The following is a 14,443-nucleotide window of genomic DNA, read 5'->3' on the forward strand; positions in this document are numbered from 1 at the left end:
ACTTAAAACTTCTTCATTAATTTCAACATCCACTAAGCATTCTCTAAATTCGTTTAGAGCTTCACACAGTGCAGGGTTTGCCACATACCCTACCATTGCATGAACATATCAACAGGCACTGGAATGTCTGGATCAAGTTGGAGTCGCCGGGTGAATGGTTCAACCTGCATAAGTGTCTGACTGTTGTCCACCATCAGCATCAGATCTGAACTTGATACATGTACTGGGGTAAAATGCAATCGAAGTGGTCGTATTCACAAGCTCACGGAGATTGACTGAAGCAGCGTTTATCTACTAACGCTGATGTAAAACAAGAGCGTTTTCGAAGGCTTCTGGCGTAACTTCAGGCTCCGTCTAAGACTTATGAAACAAACACATCAACCCACAAACAAGTTTGTTCTCCCCAGTATGGTCGCCAATATGTTAGCGCTTGGAATTCACCTAGGCTGAGATAGACAAACTCTCAAGGCTACATCAAACCATTTCACCTCGTAGCTAGCCCTACGAGGTATGAGAAGGCTCTCTCGGGTCAGATTTGATAGATCTTTCAATATGATTAGGCTGACCAATTAAGAATAAAGATCTTAGGCTAGTAAATTGATGAGGAGGATTGATTTAGTGTTTTTAATTATATGACTACACAGGTTATCAACTGAGGCAAGGTAGGCATGCAATTTAACACCAAATCTAGATTTTAAATGAGATGGCAAGACTGGTGAGGAGCTGACAAGGGCAAACAATAACTTTGAATCCTTGTCAAACAGAGGAAAACATTGAATATGAGCAAATTTATAGGAGCAGCATACAATACTATGAATTCCTACCTAATCACTTCATTTGCTCAAATAGATATGATTATGAGGTGAATGAAACATAACAGTTTACATATGAGACAAAGGGAAAAACTTATGCTAAATCAACATACCACATGAATCTCAGCAAACAGAGCTGTGAAATTCCATTAAATTCTCTGCCAAAAACTGTACAATGAACGCTCTGTTCCAGCACTCAGCACTCAGAAAAAATCTCTCCTTTGGCCCACTGAACCTCTCTCAAGAAGAAGGATAAAATTTGATTTGTTTTGACTCGCCCACGAGATTGAATAAAGCTCCTTTCAAAACGAATGACACAGCTACAATTTCACACATCAATGTCTGTCCTGACCATTGCAGTTTAGATCAAAAAAATTGGAGGATCGTTTTGCATTTCCGCACTCAACTTTAATCCACTGCTTCCTTTAGTTTTCTGCCTAAAGCCAATGCCAAAGGTGGAGGCACTGCATTCCCAATTTGACGATACATGCTTTGTATATTACCGCAAAACTTGTATGTGTCTGGAAAACCTTGGAAGGGTGCACATTCTCGAACAGTGACAATACGGTCTTGCTCAGGATGAAAGCACATGCCTACTTTGCCCATAGGTTGTGGATCTATAATAGACGTAGGGAAGTTCCCTTCCCAGTCTAGTCTTCCAAACAGACCTCTCCACTGATTATGCCAATCGGCAGTGTAGGGCAAGCACCAAGGAACGAGATCAACTATTTGCCCAGTAGACAATTTAACCTTTTCCTCTGGAAGATCTCACCAATCAGCACCTGGGCGCTTAGGGATTCGTTGGCAATGTTTGAAATTCAATTCATTCAATTCCTTGGATATATGGTCATAAAGGACAACTTCCACATCACGAACTTGTTTCTGAAACCAAGAGACTGAACCATTCCCATATGTTGTTTCCAACTGAACTGCACCATTACCAACAGGTGGCAAGTCACCAATTGTATCTCTCACTGTTATAGGACGAAAAGGCGCACCCAGTGCAGCATCTCTCACAGTAGCATACTGTAAACCTCCAGGCAAGGATATTTTTAGCTGTGAACTAGCAAAAACATGCATAGGTTCTGGCCATTCTGGAAGAAATTCCTCAGGCGAAGCTGCCCAAATAAATACGCTTTTACGTGATTGTGAAACCCCATAGTTTCCAGCTTGAAGAACCCCAAATCGCACCTGGTACCCCATTTCCAAGAGTGATGCCAGCATGAGACGAAATGTCTGACCTTTGTTGAAGGATAAAAAATTTCTGACATTCTCCAATAAAAGGAATCTTGGCCGAAAATAATCAGCATATGAGAGAAATGTCAATATCATCTCACATCTTACTTTGCTCCAAGCTCTTTGGTTAAATCTATTCATTCCAAAAAAAACCTGACAAGGTGGTCCACCATTAATGAAATCTACTTGTCCTGGTAAGGGAAGCTTAGACTTTTGCTCATCGGTAAGTTCTAAAGATAGCTCAACCGCCTCTTGCATTGAGATGCAGTCATCAATATCTCCTCCCTTTTCCATAATTGACCTTATTATAACGTTGCAATTCTGACAGAAAACCTCGGCCTCTGGGTGATTGAGCTTGAATGCTTCTGCTACCGCTTGATCATACTCAATGGCCCACTAGAAGCATTTTCATTACAGACCATGACTGGATATATGGGATGGGGTAGCTGGTTGTCAAATTGAACTGATGCTACTTAAAGAATAAGCTTCTGTTGATGTAAGCCTTGCAATATCTGGATCTTGATCCCTCTTGCACATGCAAAGGCTAGTTCCTGTGGAACGGAGTCTATAATAGAAAGTCCTATGAAAGGCAAACACACTGTGATCTTCTCACTTAAATCCATCCTCCAGCTGAGTATTTCACAAGTAAGCCACGGTAGAGAACTTCTGTGCCATGATAGTTGAAACCATATGAAGAAATCGCTGCCAGTTGAAGAGCTGAAGAACAAATTACATAATCTGAAAAGCAACATTAATGATTTCTTCTTCAAAACACTGTTTTGAAGAAGAATCAATCTCTGACATGAGACGGAGTCTAACAGAAGGAAAGGAATTTGAATTAAGGGGTATTGCAGGGAAACCAGGAAAGATAATTAGCTCTAATGGTATGAAAAAGCTTCTAAAAAAGGAACAAAGGGGTGTAATTGCACAATTATGTTCGCTAGATGTTTCCACATTGCAATCATCTATTTCTCCAGATCTCCAAAAAGTCTTGGACAATCATTCCAAGGTATTTAAGACTCCCAAAGGTCTCCCACCTATTCGTGATCATGATCATGATATTCATTTGATTCCAGGAAGTGTTCCTCCAAACATCAGGCCGTACAGATATCCCTATGCCCAAAAGAGTGAAATTGAATGTATGGTTGCAGAAATGCAGAGGCTGGTATAATTCAACTGAGTCAAAGTTCTTTCTCTGCTCCAGTAGTATTAGTGCACAAGAAGGATGGATCATGGCACATGTGTCCAGATTATAGGGAGCTCAACAAGCTCACTATTAAAGATAAGTTTCCCATTCCTGTCATTGATGAATTACTGGATGAATTGCATGGATCAATTTACTTCACCAAGTTGGATCTTCATTCAGGATATCATCAAATCAGAATGAAGACTGAAGACATTCCGAAAACATCATTTAGAACTCATGAGGGTCATTATGAATTTTTGGTCATGCATTTTGGCCTTACCAATGCACCTTCAACATTTCAAGGTTTGATGAATTTCATTTTCAAACCATTCCATAGAAAATTTGTGTTAGTATTTTTTGATGATATACTAATCTACAGCAAGTCTTGGAAGGATCATGTTGAACATGTTGACAAGGTGCTACAACTATTGGAGGAGAAACAATTATATGCAAAAATATCCAAATGTTTCTTTGGAGTACAAGAGGTGGAATATCTGGTTCATAGTGTATCTCATGAAGGAGTTAAGGTAGACCCTAGAAAAATTAAAGCCATTAAGGAATGGAAAATCCCCACATCCATAAAGCATCTGCGAGGATTTCTCGGGTTGACAAGGTATTATCACAAGTTTATTAAGAATTATGGGAGAATAGTAGCACCTCTAACAACATTATTGAAGAAAGATGCATTTTCATGGACCCCAAAAGCAACAAATGCCTTCGAACATCTTAAAGAGGCAATGTGCCAAGCACCGGTCTTAGCTACACCGGACTTCACAAAAACATTTATTGTGGAATGTGATGCTTCAGGAAATGGAATTGGTGTTGTTTTAATGCAAGATGAAAGACCCATTGTTTTTGAAAGTCGTCCAATCAAGGGAAAGTTTTTACACAAAGCTATTTATGAGAAAGAAATGTTGGCAATACTCCATGCACTTAAGAAATGGCGACCCTACCTAATGGGAAGACACTTCAAGGTAAAAACGGATCATGATAGCCTTAAATACTTTCTAGAACAAAGATTATCCTCTAAAGAGCAACAAAAGTGGGTCACAAAGATGTTGGGTTATGACTTTGAAATCATCGAAAAAAAAGGGAAGCAAAATGTGGTGGCAGATGTAGTCTCAAGAAAGGATGAGGATGTGGAAGCATTGTTGTGCGCCATTTCTATTATACAACCAGATTGGATAAACGAAGCAAGGAAAGAATGGAAGAATGACGAAGAAGTGTGAGCACTTATTCAAAAGTTACAACAAGATTCCAGTACGTCTAATACATTTAGCTGGAAAAATGATTCTTTATGGTACAAAGATCGCTTATACCTCTGTAAGAATTCCCAACTAAAACAAAAGATTCTTATGGAATTGCACACTTCTCCCTTAGGAGGGCACTCAGGATTTTTAAAAACTTACCATAGGGTTAAGAAGGAATTATTTTGGGATGGCCTTAAATCGAATATTAAAAAATTTGTGGCGCAATGTTTGGTTTGCCAACAAAATAAAGTTGAAACAATTAAGACACCAGGGCTATTACAACCTTTATCCATTCCAAGCCAACGTTGGGAGGAGGTTTCAATGGATTTTATCACAGGTTTACCCAAGTCTAAGGGAAAGAGTGTCATCATGGTGGTAGTTGACAGACTTACCAAGTATGCACACTTTTGTGCATTATCACATCCATTTAAATCCAGTACAGTTTCTACTGCATTCATGGAAACAATTCAAAAGCTACATGGAAACCCAAAGATTATTGTAAGTGACAGAGATCCCATTTTCACTGGAAATTTTTTATAAAATTATTTTCTTGTCTGGTACTCAGTTAGCTCATAGCTCATCTTATCATCCTCAATCTGATGGGAAAACTGAGATAGTAAACAAATGTTTGGAAGGATATCTTCATTGCTTTTTATCTGATAAACAGACACAATGGGTCAAATCGTTGCCTCTGGCTGAATGGTGGTATAACACTTCCTTCCATACAGCAACAAAAATGACCCCATTTATGGCACTTTATGGATATCAGCCACCATCCATCACATCATATTTAAGAGAAAATTCTAAGGTTCAAGTAGTGGAACATCACATCGAACATCAACAACAAGTCCTTCAACTCTTAAAGGATAACCTTGTGTTGGCACAGAATAGAATGAAACAACAGGCAGATCAACATCGCATCGAAAGAAGTTTTGATGTAGGTGATTGGGTATTCCTACGGCTACAACCATATAAGCAAATGTCCCTCAAGCAAGCTGAGAAGGATAATAAATTATCACCAAAGTATTATGGTCCGTACAAGGTGTTGCAAAATATTGGTACTATGGCATACAAATTGGAGCTTCCTGCAGCTTCTCGATTGCACCCAGTTTTCCATGTTTCATGTTTAAAGAAGGTTATAGGCGACAAGCTCCCAGTTCAAACAATTGGCAGAACTTGACGACGAAGGAAAAATTATATTGGAACCGAAAGCAGTCACAGAAACAAGAACTCGACAGCTATGAAATCAATCAATTTCAGAGTATCTTATCAAGTGGAAGAACTTATCTGCTGAAGATTCCACATGGGAGGATGAGAATTTTATACAGAAGCATTCAAAACTACTCAAACGTTGAGGACAACACTTTTTTGAAGGAGAGGGGCATGTTGGGTCCCTATAATACTAGTGATTACCCCATTACTATTGTAGTTGCATCTCTTATTAATATTGTTGTGCCCCTATTATCCCCATATTGTTATTACTGTGCCCCATAGAATCCCTCTATTGTTATTTTTGTAGCTTTATATTATTATTGTTAGGTTGGCTGGGTTATATTGTGACTCCTTAGACTCCTATGCATAGAAAGGAGGTTTTGTCATTTGAATCATCCACAGAATTGTTCATTTATGTAATGTAAAGGAGGTTGCCCCCTCGAAGAGGCTAAATTCTAAGGCGTTGATCTATATTTTCTATCTTTTCTTGAGTTGGTTTCATAACAAACTCATAGTGCCAAACCAAGTCTGAAATGTAGTTTTTGGGATGTCACCTTCCTTAATCCTCAATTGATGGTATTGAAATCGCAGATCGATCTTTGAGAAAACCATTTCTCACTTCATCTAGTCAAATGGGTCATCTATTCTAGGTATTGGGTACCTATTCTTTATTGTGGCTCAATTCAAGTCCCTATAATCTATGCATAGCTTTAAGGAGCTATCCTTCTTCTTGATGAAAATCACTGGTGCACCCCAAGGTGAAATACTAGGTCTAATAAATTCCAAGTCTAAAAGCTCTTTTAACTGCATCTGCAACTCACAAAGTTCTAGATTTTTCATCCTGTAGGGTGTCTTGGATATTGGTTCTTCACCGGGTTTTAGGTCAATTGTGAAATAGATCTCCCTGACAAGAAATAATCCAGGCAATTCATTAGGAAAAACATCCTTAAATTCTGACAAAACTAGGTGTTGATATAGGGAGGGTCTTTTCTGGTCACTTACAACCTCGACCACTTATAGTTTACAATATTTCTAGACACAATGTTTTACCTTCATCGTTGAGATGAATTGTAGGGACACTCCTCTCTTGATACCACAAATCTCAATTGACCTACCTTCATCATCTAAACAAATCACCTTATTTTTGAAATAGTTTACTAAAGCTCGATGAGCTTCTATCCAGTCCATTCTAATGATTACATCGTACGTCCCTAGTGCTATGATGTGTTCCTTCAAATTAGTTATACACACCCCGAGGTTCCTGACATTGGTAAACACTGGGTCCTACTGCTTGTTTTATTCCAGAAGCCATTTCGCCTTGTTTAAAGTCATCGTGCTCATAGGCTGCCAACCCACATTTTCTAGTGTAACTGGTGAAATGAAACTATTTGTAGCACCAAAATCAAACAAAATTTTAACTTTTATATTTTTTATCATACTCGAGGTTTCTACCATGGTAGATTGGTGTTCAAATTGTTGGTTATCAAATGTTGTATAGGTTTTAGGGTGGCTACTTTCTCCCCCCATTGGTGATTTTCCTTCTCTACGGTTGTTACCAGTTTGTAATTCAAGAGAGTCATGCGAGTAATGAGGTCCCTCACATCCCCAACAAGTGATGTGTGGTAGACTTTAAATAGAATGTTGAGGATTTCTTTGGAAATATCTCCTTCCCCTGAGACCCTTGCCCCTACTTGTGGCTCCTCATGTTTGAGCATGGTTTTCATGAGTACTTTACCGGAAACCATTGAAATCCCCATTGTTTATATTCTTGGTAAAACTTCCTCCATATGGCAGTGGCCTCAAACTTACTTGATATGGAGGTGGCCTCAAACTTCATCTTCTAGAAAAGTTACGAGGGGCCTTCCCCATAAACCATGGTTTTTCTAGAAAAATGGTTTTGTTTCCACCTTTTAAGTCTAAGTGCTCTTCAACATAACGAGCATGTTCAACAACTTCTACAATTGAGGATGGTTTCCACATCCACACCACTTCCTTAATCTTAGGGTTCAATCCATAAATGAAACGATATACTTGGCACTGATCAGTATCCATCTAGGAGACAAACTTGACCAATTCCATGAATCCAATCTCATATTCCTCTACCTTGCAGTTTCCCTGTACCAAAGCATGGAAGGCTCCTACATGTTGTTCTTTATAATATGCTAGTAGGTATTTTTTCCTTAATCTCTCCTCAAATAATTCCTAGGTAACTTTTTCAAGAGTGAGGTGTAGTTGTCATTCTAGGTTACCCCACCAATTCATGGCACTATATTGGAGTTGAAATATCACTATTTTAGTTTTTGAATTTGAAGTATAATCTATTAGTTCAAAACACCTTCTCATTCCCTCTAACCAGACTTCTGCTCATTCACTAGCATGACCCCCCGCAAACTCTAGTGTTGTTGGGAAAAGTATCCAATACGGAATGACCCTATCCCACTCTAAGGGTGATAGTACCTCAGCAACAACTGATACCTCAGCAACAACTGAATACAAAGCTATTCAAGATTACTTCTTTATGAAATGTAAGAGAGAGGAGAAAGGGATCCACTAACCGTTGTCTTCCGCTAATGGTTGATCCAATCTTCCCTCTTTGCTGCTTGCTCCCAGCTCCTTACTCTTTCACTGGCCCAGCTACACAAAGATCCTGCAAAAGCGCAAGAAAGGGAAACTACAAGAAGCATACATCCATAATTGATTCAAGGATTAGAATAAATCAAATATACAAGCATCAATACACCATTAAGACACATGCATATAGAAGAACCTCAAAAGCTTTATTAATGGAAGAAGTAAAGTTCTGAGAGTGTTACAACCATAAGAGGCCCAATCCAGCAACACCTCCCAGCAGAACGAAATCTCCTCTTCACCTCCTTCAAAGCAATCACTCAATAGTTCTATGCACAAACCAACAGCACTTCCTTACATTCACAAAATTCCAGCCCCCTTAGACCTCATGAGAGAGCTCTATATATAGGAGTTTTGGAGAAAGGATGAGTCAGCTTGAGGCTGGCATGAAGCTGACTAGTGTCCTCTCCCACTTCAGTTATACTTCAGTTCTTGAGTCCACTTGGAGTTTCTTGCTTCCACTTGGAGATCTAGATCCTCTTACTCATCACAAGGCGAATTCCCTGATCCAAGTGTCATTTTGGAAGCTTCCTGGGCATTTGACACCTTGCAGAATGACTGTGCCACTTGGCCAATCTCGCCCAGCGCAGGTAGCCTTCATTGCTTTTGACATTCAGCGCAGGTACAGAGTGGAGCAGTTGACATTCAGCGCAGATGCTCAGTGGAGCAGTTGACATGATCCAGAAATAGCTTGTTTTTGAGTGTTTTCAGGTGGAGAACTGATTTTCAGTGCTGTGGTTTGCTGACCTTGTTCCTCTAGGGGTAGGAACAACATGTTTAGGGACTTTGGATCCCTTAGATTATTGACATTTCATGCTTCATGCTGTAAGGCACAAAAATGTCTATAACAGCTGCCCCCTAAAGTATGAGGTCGTTTATCGGGTGAAATGCTTTATCAGGAGGATCCAAAGTTCATTCAATCGCTGAGAGGTGCCCTGTAATAAAATACAATACAATACATTATTTTTCATTCTGCTTTCATGATCTAGCTGAGGTGGGCATTCCCATGCTCAGCTTTATAAATTCATTTTGGTACATGGAACAGACGATCGTCTGATGGTAGACTGATAATTATCGGCTGAAATTATCATCCTTTGAGTAGGATGATCATCTGCTGCAATGATGTACATAACAAATGTCTTTATATCCTGAATATATATCGTAGCCCGGATGGATGAAACTAGATCCGGGGTCTTCAAACTCGTTCGATCTTCACTCTAAGTACAAGTCTATCCATGTGAGAATTGCGCTGAAGTCGAACATGGAAAGACATCGCTTGATTACTGGTCAATAATGTAAACCGTTAACAAGTGCGAGAGGAATCACCAATAATGACAATGACCCTCAAGGTACTGCAGTACAATTCACGTGGTGTGAATAAAGGACTTGGCATCGAAGACCACGCAAAATCTTCTGGTCGAAGGTCATTAATGTATACCTGTCGCCGGAAGTGAGAAACTTGCCATTGAGGCATGCAAGCTTCAAAGTACTGAGGGGGTTGTTCCTAGATCAACTTCTTGGATAATGAGCTGAAGTCGACAAGAAGCGATCCGTCAAAGGAGGGCCTTAATGAATCCCACATCAGTGACACGGAACGGAGCTAATGATTTTAGTGGAGGTGAAAACAATCTGTGAAATATGATTCAGGGTGGCGATCATGGGTGGATGAAGGATAATGTATGGCAGTGGATGGGACACGGTTGACTCTTTCTGAACAACATCTCTTGAACATATAACGACACTGATGTGATGGATCGGTAGCATTACCCCAAATGTGGATGGTTTGGCGAGGACCATGGTGATGAGACCGGTGAATGAAACCACCCAACCCGATGTGATACGGAGGACAAAGTGTCATGTTCAAGAGCGACTTGCTACCATTAAAGCTTTGAGGTTCTCCCAATTTTTCCCCAGTCATTTCTGACCAGTACCTCTTTATTTTTGTCAAGCTTGAGGAGGATAACATATGCTTATTCTATAACCTGCCCTTCGGGCAAGCCCATCGCTATGTTTTAACGAGCCTAGCGATAGGGAAACACGTTCTCGTCTAAAGACAAGTTTGTCGCTATTTTAATCATTTTAACGAGTCTAACGACAAGGAAAACTCGGTCCTTTTCAATTTTAGAGAGTCTGAAAAGGCACAGAAAGTTAACTCCAAAATTCCTTTTTCGTCATCTAATCCCTTAAGTCCGAAAAAGTATAAAACAATACAGAAGGGATGAGTTTTCGGTAATTTTAACAAGCCGAATAAAACAAGCGCTCGACCTTTTTGTGTAATAATCCCTCAGGTCCAAAAAGATTAAAATCTAGAGGAGGGATAGCTCTTCCGGTCACTTTAATGAGCTGGAAGGCCAAAACTCGGCAAACTTTTCATATTTTACGAGTCAGGAGAAAAGAGCTCAAAGAAGACTCGTCTTTTGAGGAACGAGTGATAAACAGGGATAGCAGCAGATTCCAGGTACAGGTTGGAAATTTTCCAATCAAGGCAGTGTCACAAGGATGGCTAAGTGAAATCACTCTTCGCAGTTGTTCCTCAAAATGGGTAAACAATCATATGGAGGTGAACGATTGGCCAAATGAAATGGAGGTGGCGGGTGCAAACACGACCAAGGCTTTTTATGGCTAATAATTTTACGATCACAAATGGTTATTTACCGGGAAGTTCATTTTTTAACGAGCTTAAACTTGCTCAAGAGCTTATGTTTATTTTTTAATGAGCATGAACTATGACGCTAAAACTGCTCAGATCTCGCTTTTCTATTTTTTAGCGAGCATAAATTCCGCGGTAAAACTGCTCGATATACCAGTCATAAGATAAGAAATGTCTCCTGTGAGATAGCTATTCTTTAAGGAGCTTTATCTCACGAAGCTATGCTCCTAATTTGGCAATTTTTGACCTTTGCCCCACATCCTTTCTTTATGCAAGTTCGGAAACGGCTAATCCCAAAAACAGATAAATAACCGCTCCTAGCTTGCACTCCAAAAGGTTTGCATGCCCCCAGGTATAAAGTACAATTTCAAGGCTGCCCCTCCTCTCCTCCACCTCTGCTTTTCTTTGGGTGTTCACAGCTACTTGTCGTCTTGCTAGTCTAATGTTAACGATACTTGTCTTCTCGTTATTTTTAACGGGTCTTACGCGGTACTTGTCTTCTCGTCGGCCCAACTTTTAACAGATCTTTTGCAAGATTGCAAGAGAACAGCTAATTGCGACAAGAGAGCAGCTACTTGCGACAAGAGAAGAACACTACTCAAAGACAAAACATTAATGTTATTGAGGGAGGCTTGCCTCTTTCTGGTTACCCAAAGAATGGTTTTATTTGCTGCCGCAAATGAAACATTTTTCTTCGGCGATGTCTATCATTAGGTTACTCAAAGATGGTTACAATTTGTTGCAGCAAAGGAATCTCTTTCTTTGGAGGCTGCCCCTACTTATCCTTCAAAACATTTGTTTTAATGGGTGAGGCTTGCCTTTTACCCAAAGATGGTTACAATTTGCTGCCGCAAAGGAATCTCTTTCTTTGGTATTGCCTACTTATTTAGACAAAGTTGAATGACCTTTGTCAAACAAGTAACCTTGACAAAAGAATCCTGTTCCAGAACAACCCCTCTTCCTTCTTTCGGACGAGGTACGGACTAGTCATATTCTTTCGCGGAAATTCTACCTTATACCCAGGGTTTCCTCCGCTCGAAGCAGACCAGGATGCATGCCCCCTGGGTTCCAGTTCCATATTTCCGAATCACTCGCATTCATCGGGAAGGAGGACTGGGGGTGGAGACATTTCTTGGGTGAACAGACCATTGAGAGTTGGTATTTGACTATTTGCGATGCGTGATCCCGGAAATGAAAGTTGGTCTACGAGCTTGACCATTCTTCCTTCGTGTGGAAAACACATTACTCTAAAGAGTGAGGAGACTATAGCTCCCATGCAATATATATAGTCTCGTCCAAGGAGTAGGTTGTAATCCAAGGGTCCTTGAACGACCATCACGTTCATTTGAACGGTCTTCCCTTTCAATGTAACAGGTACATTGGGGAGGATCCCTAACGGTCGACTGGCTCCTTTATCAAAACCCGAGAGATTTCTTATCTCAGGCAAAAGCTCTGGGGAACCCAGTGCTTTCCAAGCAATAGAGGAAAGGATACTCACATATGCCCCTTCATCAATGATAGTTCCAGCCATTACCATTCTGTAGATTTGGACTATGATTCTGAATGGTATACTGGCTGGTAACCGGGGTCTGCCTAGTTGGTTCCAATCAAAGGACACAACCAGGTTGCTTGGTGGTGGGACCGAATACACGGCCGGATACGATCCTGACGATGTTCCTTCCTGCGATAAAGGAATGGGCGCATTGCCCTGATGCTCATCAGAATCTGTGTTGATGAAAAGAATCTGGATGGTGTCATCCTTATTCTCTTCAGTGAGGGTGTCATTTGAAGATGAATCTTCAGTGACGGTGTCATTTGAGGATGAAACCTCTGAAGGAAGAACCGGGTCAACTGCCGTATCGACCTTTAGACTTTCGTCTGGTCTGGATTCAGTAGGTTCATTTTCAATGACTGACGCTTCAGCTGACCACTTGAGCAGGCCAGCTGTATTTTCAACCAACGAAGGACTCGGCACGAGTTTTTTGTATCCAGGAGGAAGCATTACCGGTGAAACCGGACGATCTTCCAAAACTCTCTTCGCTTCGTCTAAGAAGGGACAACGATGGATGGCGTGACCGCCTTCACACAGTCTGCAGGGGGATCTTACTCCCCCTCTTCGTCTTGAACCTTCACTTTCGCTGGTTGACGGTAAGCATTCAACCTGACTATCAGAGGTTGACGCTCCCGAATTGTGCAACCGAGGGGACCAGTCCCTTAGTATCCGGGGAATACAGGGACAATCTCTATGGAAGTGGTCTCCTTTACATATGACACATGGCGATTTAGGCCCGGTCTGTGCTGTGTGTGGATTTTTGTCAGATGTCTTTTGCTTGCCCCCAGTCGCCTTAGGCTCCTTCTTCTTCTTCTCCTTCTTCTTCTTCTCCTTCTTCTCCATGGGAGCTTGGCTTTTGCCGGCTCTACCTTGCGAAGATGAAGGATTGGAGGAAGAGTTATAGGAAGTTGAAGGCTGGTGGGCAGCTCTAGATTGATCTAACTGTTGACTCGACTGCTCAGGAACCATGGTGGTCTGAACTACATTAGTTGAGAATAGCCAAATAGGCAGGCCAATTGTCAGCCCTGGAAGCGACAATGTGGCCATGTGGGGCGCACCAACTTCCCCCCAAGAGGAGAAAGGACTAGGATTTCCATCATGTGGAATTCCTTGGTTGGGGCGTTCCATGTTCTCAACTTTAAGATCAATGCGGGAATAGGAGGTGATTATGTTCTGTTTAAAATAAATTTTATAACGACGCTTAGACACAACTTGCTTTTTCACTTTTTAAGAGTCGAGAAAAAGCTAAAGATGACTCTAGTCTCCTTCGATGTTTTAACGAGCCCGAAGTGACAAATGCTCGGATGGACTTTTTCAGTTATAGAGTTTGAAAAAGGCCAAAAGAAACTGCTCTGGAGTTCTAGGCAGAGGGTGTGCCAAACTTTTCGCAAAAACACAGAATACGTTTTACGGTACGAGTGGTCGATCTTCGTGAATGTTGTGTTCACCGCATTGCGATCAGTAGGGCGGCCGACACGGTTTCCTATGGATAAAGGCTTTGTTCCTATAGGGGTCTCCCAATATATACGCGACGGTACGTGGGAGCAAAAGTCCGTATTGATACTTATCGCTTCACCGTGGAGGAATCACCCAACCACTCAACGCCAAGATATCACGTTTAACGACGCCGGAACACGTCTCTAGCTTAGACCTCTATGTGTTTGCGTTATGTTTCAATGCGTTGTTATGTAAATTCAATTCATTTTAAGGTTGATCTTGTTTAGCAGTTTGCCTTTATGGATCACCACGAGATGTATAGTAACACTCCTAAATGCAGTCTAAGATGATAAGCAAGCTTTTCAATCTTTCAACTTTGAAAATCTTAACTACTGAGGGAAAAGAAAGACAACATCTTTTCACACAGATCATAGAGCACACACTAATGCACTTTTTCCTAAATCAACATGCAAACTGTCA

The 14,443-nt window shown here is 40.9% G+C and overlaps 1 pseudogene; it reads right to left on the reverse strand.

The window, feature by feature from the left end:
* Positions 1 to 1,220: 1,220 nt before the first annotated feature.
* Positions 1,221 to 14,443, reverse strand: part of LOC149140285 (DNA (cytosine-5)-methyltransferase 1A pseudogene) — a 31,397-nt pseudogene continuing 18,174 nt past the window's right edge.

The sequence above is a fragment of the Pinus tabuliformis genome, chromosome X (genome assembly GCF_031772625.1).
Source record: "Pinus tabuliformis cultivar Carrire ecotype Pingquan chromosome X, CPIR1, whole genome shotgun sequence".
Taxonomy (NCBI): Eukaryota; Viridiplantae; Streptophyta; class Pinopsida; order Pinales; family Pinaceae; genus Pinus; species Pinus tabuliformis.